The following is a 14,446-nucleotide window of genomic DNA, read 5'->3' as shown; positions in this document are numbered from 1 at the left end:
CACTTTGTCCCAGACTTAACCTGTGTGGTAACCAACACCGCTAGTTGTGCAGTGTGTAGCACCCAAGTCTGTCTTTGAGAGTCTCCTAGTGAAAAAGCCAGCAATGCTAGCCTGGCGTGTTCTGTGCATTAATAGACATCTATTGTGATTAAAGTGTATCTAAACCTAAAAAAAAAATTGCTCAGAATGCTGCTCTGCAATTTGCATTACTTTTCTATTTTTAGAGATATTAGCAGTTTTACACTGCGATTGCCAGGCTTTTGGCTCAGCAGTTCTCTTTCAGAGTCAGAGTGTCAGCGACCCTGAATGACCTAGGCACTTAACCCTAGGGTTACACTAACTCTAAAAGAAAAGTGCTGAGCAGAAAAACAGGCAATAGCAGTCTAAAATGGCTAATATTCCAGAAACCACTAAAATAGAAAATGACTATAAACTGCAAAAGTGCTCAAAGGAGCCCCCCCCAAATAAGATTATGTTAATATTCTGTTTGGGGTTGATCCCGCTTTAAAAAAAAAACATACTGTACAGCATGGAAGTAGTTACAATACTCTCAAGCGTAAAGTTTGCTTTCTTACTGTGAACTTCTCAAGTGTTCTAGAATATATATTTGTTTTTCTTGGTCCTCAAGCAAAGTCATTCATCTGTGTATGAACCAAGGAGGGCAGTAGTTTTGTCTTTTAATAAAGCTAAAAACTTGCGCAACCATTAATTAGGGCTGGGTTGCTGTTTACAATGGGGATCCAATAGGACCTGTGCCACTGGGACAGAATGCTCTGTTATACATATAGCTAGAATCTCAGCCATAAAGCAGGGCAGGACTGCTGCTTACAATCGGGATCAGATAGAACATGTGCCACTGAGATAGAATGCTCAGATAGCTAAAATCTCAGCTGCCATAAAGCAGGGCAGGGCTGCTGCTTACAATGGGATAGGGTCGTTGCCAATGGGACAGAATCCTCTGTTATACAAATAGCTAGAACCTCGGCTATAAAACAGGACAGGACTGCTGCTTACAATGGGATAGGATCTATGCCACTGGGACAGAATGCTCTGTTATACAGATAGCTAGAATCTCAGCCATAAAGCAGGGGAGCACTGCTGCTTCAAACAGGAATTAGATAGGATCTGTGCACCTAATATGCCCCATTAATTTTATGAATATTTATGCCCAATGATGGAATTATATTGTAGGAAACTATTAGGATTTTTCTTCACTTGTCCCTATCTCTGTCCATGGATTATATCCAGGTTTTTCCTGGTGACTTGCTGCCAGGTTCTGGGATTTGCCTCTCTTGAGGATAGAGCCGCTCACACATCTAATCGGGGGGCTTCATGATAATCTGTCAGATGTGCAGATGTTGCAATGAGTGGCCAGGATAATCTGCGGATTTATCCTTGTGTGTGATGTGCCGTGAGGATATTATCAGCTGCCGTTCCCCACCCCGCGCAGCATCTGGTTCACTGGGTTCGAAGAGGCCCACATGTGAACTGAACCAAGAGGCTTTATGAGAAGCAGAGTGAGAAATGTCTCAAGTACGGGCAAAGTATTCCAGATAAAACGTCTGAGCTGGGAGGAGGATTGGGATTAATGAGAGAAGCTTCAGGACTAATCTGCAGATAAATTAGTGGTTGTCATATGGGGGATAATGTACCCCTTACTGATTTATATAAGGATATGACAAGGGGATTCACTGAACATTTAAAAACCTGGGTCAATGATTCTTGGTTTCTGTTACTTTACAGAGATTATACAGTAGTCCCTGCTCCAGTGGATTTTACAATCTAAGGTCCCTATCACATTCCCATCAGTCCCTGCCCTAGAGGGGCTTACAATCTATTCCACCAGTCTCTGTTCCAGTGATCTTACAATCTAAATCTATGCCATTCCCATCAGTCCCTGCCCTAGAGGAGCTTACAATCTATTCCATCAGTCTCTGTTCCAGTGATCTTACAAACTAAATCTATGCCGTTCCCATCAGTCCCTGCCCTAGAGGAGTTTACAATCCAAGGTCCTTATTTCATTCCCATCAATCTCTGTTCAGCAAATAGTGAAGTAGTGGGAGCACTTACGGGGTCACAGGCTTCTATGTGCTGCACGTTCAACCGCTATCCCACGCGGTAAATCCAAGTCAGAGTTTATGTAGAAAAAACGGAGCACCATAGAGACAGGATAAAGAATTATAAGGGCAGCACCCTTGGGAGATATGCTGCTGTGATTTTTAATGGATTTACAATAAATTTTGAATACTTTTAATTCTTTATCCTGGTGCTCTGTTTTTTCTACATAACCATCAGTCTCTGTTCCAGTGATCTTACAATCTAAATCTATGCCATTCCCATCAGTCCCTGCCCTAGAGGGGCTTACAATCTAAAGTCCTTATCTCATTCCCATCAGTCTCTGTTCCAGTGATGTTACAATCTAAAGTCCCTATCCCATTCCCTGCCCCAGCGGAGTTTATAATCTAAGGTCCCTGTCACATTCCCATCAGTCCCTGCCCCAGTGAGCTTACAATCTAAGGTCCCTATTACAGTCAGACACACTGAAACTTGCCTGCATAGGATCAAAATCACTGAGGGCAGTGGGCCATGGCCTCCCCAATATTTTTACCCCCTGATTCCAGTTTTAGTTGTGTCAAGAACCAGTGCCCACTCCTGGTCGGTAAAAACGATGGTTAATCCCAATGTTATTAATAGGGATAACAGATAAATATATAGGAAGGCCGGTATTTTTTTCCAGAAAAGGTGGCAACCCTAATGGTGGTGTCATTTTATATAACAGAATTTCATATACAGGATCAATGATGGTATTATGGGTATTAAATCCTGAATATATGTTTTTTTCCCCTTGCAAAGACAAACTTAGGCTGTAACATAAACACCAGGAAATTTACTCCTTCATGCAAAATTCAAACCTTTTATTGTTTTAAGACACATGAAACCCCCTTTTGATGGTGTCCCTTTAGACCCAGGTCAGACTGCCTTTCCTTTCTGATGTTAAACATGTCCTTCCCTATCAGTGTCTCCCCTATAGTCAGCTCTTGTATTCAAAATGAAGTGCTCCCATCTAGTCGCGCACTAAGGGTGGAACGACCACTCGTCCTGGGAGTTAATATCTGTAGTCATTTGCTTCCGAGAAGCTCATCTGTTCTGCCTTGGATGTGGAACGACAAACTTCTGAGTTGTATAGTAAACCTGAGCATACACATAAAGAGCTGTCCATTAGACAGTGTTGCCAGATGAGCAGATCTTTATACGACTTGGCCACCCACGTGCTTGGCCAAAAAGAGCTACTGTTATTGTTTGGCTCTCAGACACTCCAGGAGAGGACCACGTCAAAAGTCAGATTATTCTCCAATTAGATTGATAAACTTTTAGTCGGTAAGTACAGGCAACTGTTGCAGGTGCTATGGATAAAAGGATAGAGATGCAGAGGGCACTGCTTGGTCTTCAATAATTGATTTTTCAGGGCCCAAACTTCTGAAGAAGCTGATGGAGGAAAGAAGATTTTCCAGAGGTAGAGTGCAGCATGATAGCTGTTTCATTTGTAGGCATTAGAAGAGAAGAGAGAGACGTGAGTCACTGATAGAGTTGATGGTCAGCCAAGAGGTGTATTTGGTGACCATGGCTGAAACAAAAGAGCCGGAAGCTTGATTCTGCCGTGCAATGATGAGGATGCTGAACTTGAGTAAGATGGAAAATCAGTGAGGGGAAACATGATGTGAAGCTGTGACCTGTGTGGGGTATAACATCCATGAGCATGACTATTAGCAGCAGCCAAACATGACTTTCAAGGAGTTAGTCTTTGTTCAGCACAAATTAGATTTGGCTTGTGCTTTCTCCGTGCTCATCCCTAACTCCAGAAAAAAGATGCAGGGGGAACCCAAGGTTCCTAACTATTGTTAAAAGGTTTCTCGCTTCAAGTAATGTTGATTGTCAGACTTTTTGTTTTGTGACAAAAAGTCACGTGATTCCCCACCCCTCATTTGCATATTCAAATTAGGATTCGGTTCGGCCAGACAGAAGGATTCGGCCGAGTCCGAATCCTGCTGAAAAAGGCTGAATCCTGGCCGAATCCCGAACCGAATCGTGGATTTGGTACATCCCTACTCATAACCTCTGTCTACTATCTCCAGCAAGATGCCTCCCATTCTTGTATGGGTTTCACTGTGACTTCCTATCCGATTCTCTCCACTGCCCTTTTAGTACTCCTTAACGACACACCTTTTACACGTCTGTTATTTGACTCCTGAGACAGCTCAGATACTAAGGAGCTTTCAGTTCCTTCATTAACCATATATGATGTCTTTCCCTTCACAAAGGGACTGCTAAACCTCATGAGTAGAATGTTCTTCTCTTCTCGTTCCACCTGCTACTTATTGGACCTAAAAGTGTAATTTCAATTACTCTATGGATTGTTGTGTGGGACAGAAATTCATATTGATGTTCTACTTAAAGCCTAGAAATGAGGGTACCGTCAGTAAAGCTAAAAATGCTGCTCAGGTCTTGAAGATGGATTTCTTGGAGTTCCTACCTGGAGAAGACAATATAGCAAAGTGACCAATCAAATGTTGGCTTTCATCATTCTAACTACACTGGTTTCTGTGGGGAATTCTGTATACAGTAGATAGCCTGCTACAACTACTAGTACTGCATTAGTACTCTTAGTCCCAATTAATACTACTATTTTAGCATATGCAGGGATGGAGACTAGAATCCCATCGTTTCAGAGACCTTTCTGTAAGCATCTTAGGGGCCCCAAGGGCAAGCAGAATGAAATCACAAGCTTAATACATGTAATCACAGGCTGATGAGAAGTATTTACTGGTAACACTTTGACCTGTTACATGTCATTATAGGCTAATGCCTCTGTGCATATCTAGGTTATTTTCTTGTATTTATTATCTGGATATTTTGAATACTAACAAATCGGCAAATGCATTTCTGATATTTGTTTGGAATCATCAGAATGTTCTCTAGTTCCATTATGAAACTTCAGTTCCCATCATGCCCCACTAACCGCCTTCCCAATCCCAGTTCCTTTTTTTACTGCTTTGTAGTATCCCTGGGACTTGTAGTTTCCAGCTATTGGTTTTAGCAACCTTTTTGACCAAGATAAAGGAGAATCAATGAAACCGCCAGTTGGGTTGCGCGCAGGCAGGGAGGAATCCAGACGAAACACCCTCGGTCTAACCCATGCTGTGGTGTTGACAGTTGCTAGAAACACCCTTGTATGTATATTTGTATTTGTATAGCACTTCTTGAGAGCAAAGCATTGTACGGCACAATCTGCAGTTGACCAGGTGGTATAAACGATAAAAAAGACAACATTTGTACAGAAAAAGAAGAAGAAATATTGCAAGCGCACGGTAATAATTATTACAAAAAAATGAGGAGTTCCTACCACACTTTGACCAAAATATGTAAGCTCACGTGCCACCTCAAGGCTCCTCATTGTACACGAGTCCTACACTTTCTATTAGCATTCTAAGTATGTAGTAAATTAACTTCAAGTCCCCCAGCAAACAGTGTAACTTAGTAATATGATGATGGTGCATTTACCCTTAACTCAGAAGCCCTAGCGAAAAGCCCCAGCCATTTAACATACATCTATAACTATAGGCAATATTTGTCTACAATTTGTACACAAAACAATGAAAAAAAGAGGAATCGAGAAACTGCATTTTTACTCTTCTGTGGCTTCTCGTATAGGCCCTTGTAGGGTAATATTGTTGGGTGCCTACTTTAGCCTTAGAAATCCTACAGTCCTTTGAATGTTGTTGAATTACAATACCCAGAACCACTTTCTTCCCCCCTTCAATCGCTGTAAAGTTTTTCACGTTGTTAAAGGGGAACTATGGCGAAATTAATATTGGCTGCATCATACTGAAATGAGAAACTTTCTAAATACAATCAATTAAAAATGTTGTACCGTTTCTGAAATAATCAAGTTTATCTTCACTATCCCTCTCTCAGCATCTGTTTCTCTTCATTCTGTCTTCATGCAGCAGTTGTGAGATAATCATTGATATTTAGATCCAATATATCTTATAGGGGGGCTCCTTTTGCCTAGAAGATGTATTAGAGCTCACTCTATTAAATCACCAGACATCAAGGGGCAGATTCACTAAGCTCGAGTGAAGGATTCGAATGAAAAATACTTCGAATTTCGAAGTATTTTTTTGGTACTTCGACCATCGAATTGGTTAAATTCGTTCGAATTCGAACGAAATCGAACGAATCGAACGAAAAATCGTTCGACTATTCGACCATTCGATAGTCGAAGTACTTGCCCTTTAAAAAAAACTTCGACCCCCTACTTCGGCAGGTAAAACCTACCGAAGTCAATGTTAGCCTATGGGGAAGGTCCCCATAGGCTTGCTAACCTTTTTTTGATCGAAGGATTTTCGTTCGATCGTTGGATTCAAATCCTTCGAATCGTTCGATTCGAAGGATTTAATCGTTCGATCGAACGAAAAATCCTTCGATCGATCGAACGAAGGATTAGCGCTAAATCCTTCGACTTCGATATTCGAAGTCGAAGGATTTCAATTCGAGGGTCGAATTTCGAAGTATTTTTAACTTCGAAATTCGACCCTTAGTGAATCTGCCCCCAAGTCTCTCTACATGCAGGATTTGTGCAAAAGGGAGTTATTTTGTTAGATTTTGTTTGTACTGGAATCAATTATTTGAGTGAGCTCTAATACATCTGCTAGGAAAGGAAGACCCCCTATAAGATATATTGGATCATTCATCTGACACCCAACTGCATGAAGACAGAATGAAGAGAAAAAAATGCTGAGAGAGGAATAGTGAATATAAACTTGATTATTTCAGAAACAATGCAGAATTTTAATTGATTGTATTTAGAAAGTTTCTTACTTCAGTATGATGAAGCTTATATGAAATTTTCATTTTCACGATAGTTCCCCTTTAATTTCCTCTGGCCAATGGACAAGACAAAACTGCAGTTCTTATAGAACAATTCACACAATATATTGTTTAATGTAAGAAAACCAATAGCAACCAGTGAACCAAGGATACCATTAAAGGGGAAGTGAAGCATCAAACCATGACAGCTGCCAACACAGCTGCTCTGTAGTATAATCTGGGGGAAAGTAGAAGGATGCTGTTGGGGAGGGGGCTAGTTATCCTCGGGAAGGGGGTGGGAGAATTAAAAAAAAAATTGGTTTTGTTTATTTCCTTTAGGGAGCTAGCCCACGGGCAGATTCGGGCAGATTTAGTCGTCTGGCGACTAATCGCTTCTTCCACGGGGCGACAATCTCCCCAAACTGCCTTCCGCCTGCTATAATGAGAAAACGCCAGCGCCAATGCACAGGCGGCGCTTCTATTTCCAAAGTCGTCCGAAGTTGCCTCACAAGGAAACTTCGGGCGACTTTGGAAAACGAAGCGCCTGCAAGTGCCATGCCGCAGGCATTTTTTCATTATAGCAGGCGGAAGACAGGGGAAATGCAGTTCGGGGAGATTGTCACCCCGCAGAAGAGGCGATTAGTCGCCAGGCGACTAAATACCCCCAAATCTCGGCGACAAATCTCCTCTTCTTCGGGCGACTAATCTCCCCGAACTGCCTTTCCCTGCCTTCCCAATGGCTTTGTTTTCTGAAGTCACCCGATGTTTCCTCATCTTCGGGTGACTTTGGAAAACAAAGAGCTCCGAGTGCCATCCCGCTGGCGATTTACATTCTAGCCGGCGGGAAGGCAGTTCGGGGAGATTAGTCTGCCCTTAAACCGAATATATTGGAAGGAAAGTTTATTATTTCCAGAAAAAATGACCTTAGGGTCCTAGATGGCCTCAGATGGATATCTCTGTCCCAAAGGCCCCATAGACTTTCCTTTGTATCACTGCATCCGGCACACAAATGTAGTTAAATTACACGATTGGGCAACTGCATGAAAAGAATTTGTCTGTACTGTTCTTGAGAATTCCATGGAATATCTCCTCCATTATCTGCAAGGAACGGGAGGGTGGGGGAGGGAGGTGGGTACAGGGAATAAAACAAGCTTGGGGCTTTATCAATTCATACAGTGTTTTTGTTATTCTGTAACAGCACAATGACAACCTGGATCTATTATCCCCCTGCACTAAATGAGTCCTTTAGTACTTAGTAGCTATTTTACACCGTTTGTTGTTTTTCATGTTAGTGGTTGGAAAGAAGTGGCCCCAGAGGCAGACAAAGAGCCAGATGGCTACTGGGACGTTATTTATTCTATATCCTTAGAGCGTTAACTCACCTGCCGTCAGCTCCTGTAACAGAAACCCATCCGTCATCAGTGCCGAATGGGAAAGTGACTTTCTGAAGAGGTGCGGGATTAGGTTGAGGGGGAGATAGAATAAGGGTAACTCTAGAAGGGTAAACAGAGGAGAAGTGTAATTAAAGGGAATGTAAATACTCCATAAGGGCTTTAACACATCACAGTTAACTCTTGTATTAGACTTTGTTTGGCCCAAAAGCAAAAAATTTACAATTTGTGCAGCAAATAAGCACTCAACCCAAATCTGACCCAAACCCAACCTTTAGACTGGGCCCCATTAGCTCATAACAAGGTCACAGATATATAGAAACATTGGGGTAACAGTCACCCTGCTATAGTTCCAGGGGTACCCAAGGCACAAATAAGCACTCAACCCAAATCTCCCCCTAACCGGCCTTCAGGCTGGGCCCCCTTAGCTTATAACAAGGTTACAGATATATAGAAACATTGGGGTAACCCTGTTATAGTTCCAGGGGTACCCAGGGCACAAATAACGACTCACCCCAAATCTCACCTAAACTGGCCTTCAGGCTGGGCCCCCTTAGCTCATAACAAGGTTACAGATATATAAAAACATTGGGGTAACAGTCACCCTGCTATAGTTCCAGGGGTACCCAGGGCACAAATAAGCACTCAACCCAAATCTCCCCCTAACCGGCCTTTAGTCTGAGCCCCCTTAGCTCATAACAAGGTTACAGATATATAGAAACATTGGGGTAACCCTGTTATAGTTCCAGGGGTACCCAGGGTACAAATAAGCACTCACCCCAAATCTGACCCAAACTGGCGTTCAGGCTGGGCCTCCTTAGCTCATAACAAGGTTACAGATATATAGAAACAGAGGGTTTCTAAAGAGATCCCATAAAACTATGGCAGCATAGGTATTCCCCTGTACTAAGCACAATTCAGCAGGAACAGCCCCTAAATTTGCTCATAGTCTTTACAGAGAGATCCCATGAAACTATGGCAGCATAGGTATTCCCCTGTACTAAGCACAATTCAGCAGGAACAGCCCCTAAATTTGCTCATAGTCTGTACAGAGAGATCCCATGAAACTATGGCAGCATAGGTATTACTCTGTATTAAGCATAATTCCGCAGGAACAGCCCCTAAGTTTGCTCATAGTCTGTACAGAGAGATCCCATAAAACTATGTAATACTAGGTATTGCCCTGTACTAAGCACAATTCAGCAGGAACAGTCCCCTAAATTTGCTCATAGTCTGTACAGAGAGATTCCATAAAATTATGGCAGCATAGGTATCCCCTGTACTAAGCACAATTCAGCAGGAACAGCCCCCTATATTTGCTCATAGTCTGTACAGCGAAATACCATGAAACTATGGCAGCATAATCATTCCTCAGTATTATGCTGTTTGCCAAATAAACCAACTAAACCAGTGAATTCTGCACAACCTGCTGCAGCCTTTGAGGGTTTTTATAGTGTTATGAACCCTATGACTATTTACTGCTCCAAGGAGACAGGAACAAACAGTAACAGCAGACGCTTTTGTGTCTTTAATAAAAGAAAACATTGAAAAGCAATCAAGGGCACAGATTGGCCATATTTCTAATGGGGCTAAATGCAGCTTTTCCCGTGCGCAGCAGGTGGGGGTATGTTTGATGAAAGAGGCAAGAAAAGGTTTCCTACATTTACCTGATTCAATAAGAGACAGCAATGGAAATTTGTCATCACCCAGGACCAGTGAACCTAAGCCTTGGGTCAGTCAGCCCCAGCAACAGAATCACATATTACAATCTGAATGGGGAGTTCCTATAAAAAAAAAATAGATTATAAGTATTGAGTTGAGTATTTTTTTAAAAAAAAAATTTTCATAGAAGCTCAAGCTAGCAAGAGCAGCGTTGTTGTACACCAGGGACCCCCAACCTTTTGAACCTGTGAGCAACACAAGCATGAAAAATGTTCTTTGGGTGCCAAATAAGTGCTGTGATTGGCCATTTTGGATTTTGGACCTACATTGAGGCTCTGTTTGGCAGTACATCTGGTTTTTACACAACCAAAACTTGCCTCCAAGCCAGGAATTCAAAAATAATCACCTGCTTTGAGGCCACTGGGAGCAACATCCAAGGGATTGGAGAGTAACATGTTGCTCACGAGCTACTGGTTGGGGATCACTGCTCTACACCATGGGGATACTGATTGTAGTGTGAGGGTAGTTCCCCAGCAACACCCAACAGACTGTGGGGACTCTTGTTGTTAGGGCTCAGGGTTAGAGAGTGTAGGGGTACACTGAGGGCAGGCACCTGTGGTGTGGGTTGAACTTGGTGTATCCTGATATAATGGCAATAAATATTTGGTGTACAAAGAAAGGGTACCCCTTTTTCGATATACCTAGTATGTGTTAGGAGTAACAGTGTCAGACTGGGGTACCCTGGGCCCATCATGGAACTAACCTTAAGGGCCACCCATAGAATATATATATGAAGACCAATTCAAAAGTTGCTTAAAATAGTTCCTTCATATCATATTAAAAGTTACAATAAAGGAGGACTTCCCATTTATAGATTCAGATACTATGTACTGAGTCACTGAATTGTCACGCATCCTTCACTATATGTTGTTGTATGATAGGCACCTGGTATTAAATGTTCACCCATTGGGTGTCAAACCCTGTCAGTTAAGTAGAATAGGGGACCCATGTTAAAAAAACCTAAGGAAGTCCAAATATCTGATCCACCCAGACGGTGCCCTATTGTTCCCAAATGCACCCTGGCCCACCCAAACGACAGCCTTTCTTGACTAAGCCCAATACTTCTTCAGCCCTTGATTTAGGACCTCCACATCTTCCCACCCTCAATGGAACAGACCCTTGACTTACCTCCCACCTGTCCCCCTAATGCTGACTTTGACTCAATGCAATCAATCATATTTCTGATTTCTGTAGGTCACTAAACCTGGTGCATACTTTGCACCCTTATTTTAGTTCCATAGTTTGCCCTTCGTAGCTATGTGCACTGCAACAAAGAACACAGGGGTCAGCCCCCACCCCATTATTGAACCTCTAGTTCCCTGAAAAGCCCAGGAACTGACATCTAAACCTGATGAAGCGGGAACATGGGTGGAAACATTGTTACAGTAACACCAGTCCCAGACAGACATGGAATGATCCTCAAGGATAATGCAGTTATATGGGCGAAACTGCCATATGTCTCGTATCTGTCAGCAGCGCATGTCTTATGTCTGTCTATAAATTATTTGTTTGATCTGCATACCACATGTCTGTATGTCATAAATCTGTCAGAGCCCAATGTGCTCCCCTGTTATATATCTGCCTGTCACACGGGTCTGCTCGGATTAGCTGTGTCTTGATCTCTTCATCTTTTATTCAATGGTTACAGTTGTTACAATCTAACATTACACACAGACAGACCCAACATCCTGTAGTTAACGGAGGGACATCAAGCGAATCCTGCTAATGGGACTTTTACTCTCTGTTTGGCTTTGTTAAGTCAGTTTGGAGCCCAATCTTTCCTTCCCAGAGGCTTTCATACAATATTCAACAGGCACCACCTCTCCCCACTATCCCAAAGCATCAATCTCTTCCCAAAGACATTATCCCACTGTTACTATAGGCACCATCTCTCCCTACTATACCTGCTATCCCACAGTCACACTCCCTTCCCAGAGACTATTATCCACTGTTACTATAGACACCATCTCTCCCTACTATACCTGCTATCCCACAGTCACACTCCCTTCCCAGAGACTATTATCCACTGTTACTATAGACACCATCTCTCCCTACTATACCTGCTATCCCACAGTCACACTCCCTTCCCAGAGACTATTATCCCACTGTTACTATAGACACCATCTCTCCCTACTATACCTGCTATCCCACAGTCACACTCCCTTCCCAGAAACTATTATCCACTGTTACTTTAGGCACCATCTCTCCCTACTATACCTGCTATCCCACAGTCACACTCCCTTCCCAGAGACTATTATACACTGTTACTATAGACACAATCTCTCCCTACTATACCTGCTATCCCACAGTCACACTCCCTTCCCAGAGACTATTATCCCACTGTTACTATAGACACCATCTCTCCCTACTATACCTGCTATCCCAAAGTCACACTCCCTTCCCAGAGACTATTATCCACTGTTACTATAGGCACCATCTCTCCCTACTATACCTGCTATCCCACAGTCACACTCCCTTCCCAGAAACTATTATCCACTGTTACTATAGGCACCATCTCTCCCTACTATACCTGCTATCCCACAGCCACACTCCCTTCTCAGAGACTATTATCCCACTGTTACTATAGACACCATCTCTCCCTACTATACCTACTATCCCACAGTCACACTCCCTTCCCAGAGACTATTATCTACTGTTACTATAGGCACCATCTCTCCCTACTATACCTGCTATCCCACAGTCACACTCCCTTCCCAGAGACTATTATCCCACTGTTACTATAGGCAGTATCTCTCCCTACTATACCTGCTATCCCACAGTCACACTCCCTTCCCAGAGACTATTATCCCACTGTTACTATAGGCACCATCTCTCCCTACTATACCTGTTATCCCACAGTCACACTCCCTTCCCAGAGACTATTATCCCACTGTTGCTATAGGCACCATCACTCCCTACTATACCTGCTATCCCACAGTCACACTCCCTTCCCAGAGACTATTATCCCACTGTTACTATAGGCATCATCTCTCCCTACTATACCTGCTATCCCACAGTCACACTCCCTTCCCAGAGACTATTATCCCACTGTTACTATAGGCACCATCTCTCCCTACTATACCTGTTAACCCATAGTCACACTCCCTTCCCAGAGACTATTATCCACTGCTACTATAGGCACCATCTCTACCTAGGCTCTGCTTAAACCCACTTAGAACAGCTATTCCATTTATCTTGGGATTCCAGAAGTTGGAGTTTGAAGGAATAGTTCAGTATAAAAATAAAAACTGGGTAAATAGATAGGCTGTACAAAATAAAAAATGTTTCTAATATAGTTAGTTAGCCAAAAATGTAATGTATAAAGGCTGGAGTGACTGGATGTCTATCATAATAGCCAGAACACTACTTCCTGCTTTCCACTGATTTACCAGACAGTAACCAATCAGTGACCTGAGGGGGGGGGGCTGGGTCATAACTGTTGCTTTTGAATCTGAGCTCAATGCTGAGGATCAATTGCAAATTCACTGAACAGTTATGTCCCATGTAGCCCCCCTTATAGTCACTGACTAACTCAGAGTTAGAGAGCTGAAAAGCAGGAAGTAGTGTTCTGGCTATTATGTTACACATCCAGTCACACCAGCATTTATACATTACATTTTTGGCTATCTATATTAGAAACATTTTTTATTTTACACAGCCAATCTATTTACCCAGTTTATTTTTCATTTTTACACTGAACTGTTCCTTTATCAGTAGAGGGCTGTAGACTGGACAGGGTCTGTACAGACCTCAGGGTCTGTAGCCTAATTATATTTGTGGCTCATCTTGATTTGCCCTTTCTCCCATATTATTCCATTTACCAAACAAATCTCTGTTGTAACAGTGTCTCCAAACATGCCTATTTTTCTACTATTTACACTGTATACCCTGCCCTTTGTACCCCTGTACCTGCCCGTGAAGCCTGGTCTCTCTCTACCCATTGACCTGTTTAGGGTACATGTTATGCCCTTACTAGAGTGTTATTTAATAAGTGAATCTCCATGCAAAGGTTTTATAGCGGTTCTTCCCCAGCTGAGCCAACAGATTTTCTGTATATAATCTTTGGGAGCCATGGGCAGCCAGCTGTTGGCTATAATTACATTACTGATAATCAGGCAATGTGCTGCTCTCACCCAGATACCATACTATGCTACATTAAAGGCCCACTATGCTCTCACATTTTCTAGATACAAAGAGTTTAGTGCCAAACTACTTATGGTTATCATATGACTATACAAGAAAACCAATGGAGTTGCTGTTGGAATCAGAAAGTCATGACCTTCGTTTAGTAGGCAATGAACCCTGTGCCATAATATTACACCTCTTTATTATCAGGCCACCCCCTATCTTGGTTTCTTGTAATAGACATATAAGCATCCTTTTGGAGGTGATATAGACCAGGGTGCACTACTACATTCATTCAACAGGAGGGAAAGAAATGGGTTTATTGATATTTTTCTATCCAA

At 42.5% G+C, this 14,446-nt stretch overlaps 1 protein-coding gene across 3 annotated transcripts in view; it reads left to right on the top strand.

Moving 5' to 3' along the window:
- Positions 1-14,446, top strand: part of LOC108712595 (potassium voltage-gated channel subfamily KQT member 1) — a 36,895-nt gene that overhangs the window by 3,509 nt on the left and 18,940 nt on the right. The window lies entirely within an intron of this gene.

Source organism: Xenopus laevis, chromosome 3S (genome assembly GCF_017654675.1).
Source record: "Xenopus laevis strain J_2021 chromosome 3S, Xenopus_laevis_v10.1, whole genome shotgun sequence".
NCBI classification, from domain to species: Eukaryota; Metazoa; Chordata; class Amphibia; order Anura; family Pipidae; genus Xenopus; species Xenopus laevis.
The sequence above is the reverse complement of the archived record's forward strand: the minus strand, read 5'-3'. Positions and strand labels throughout refer to the sequence as shown.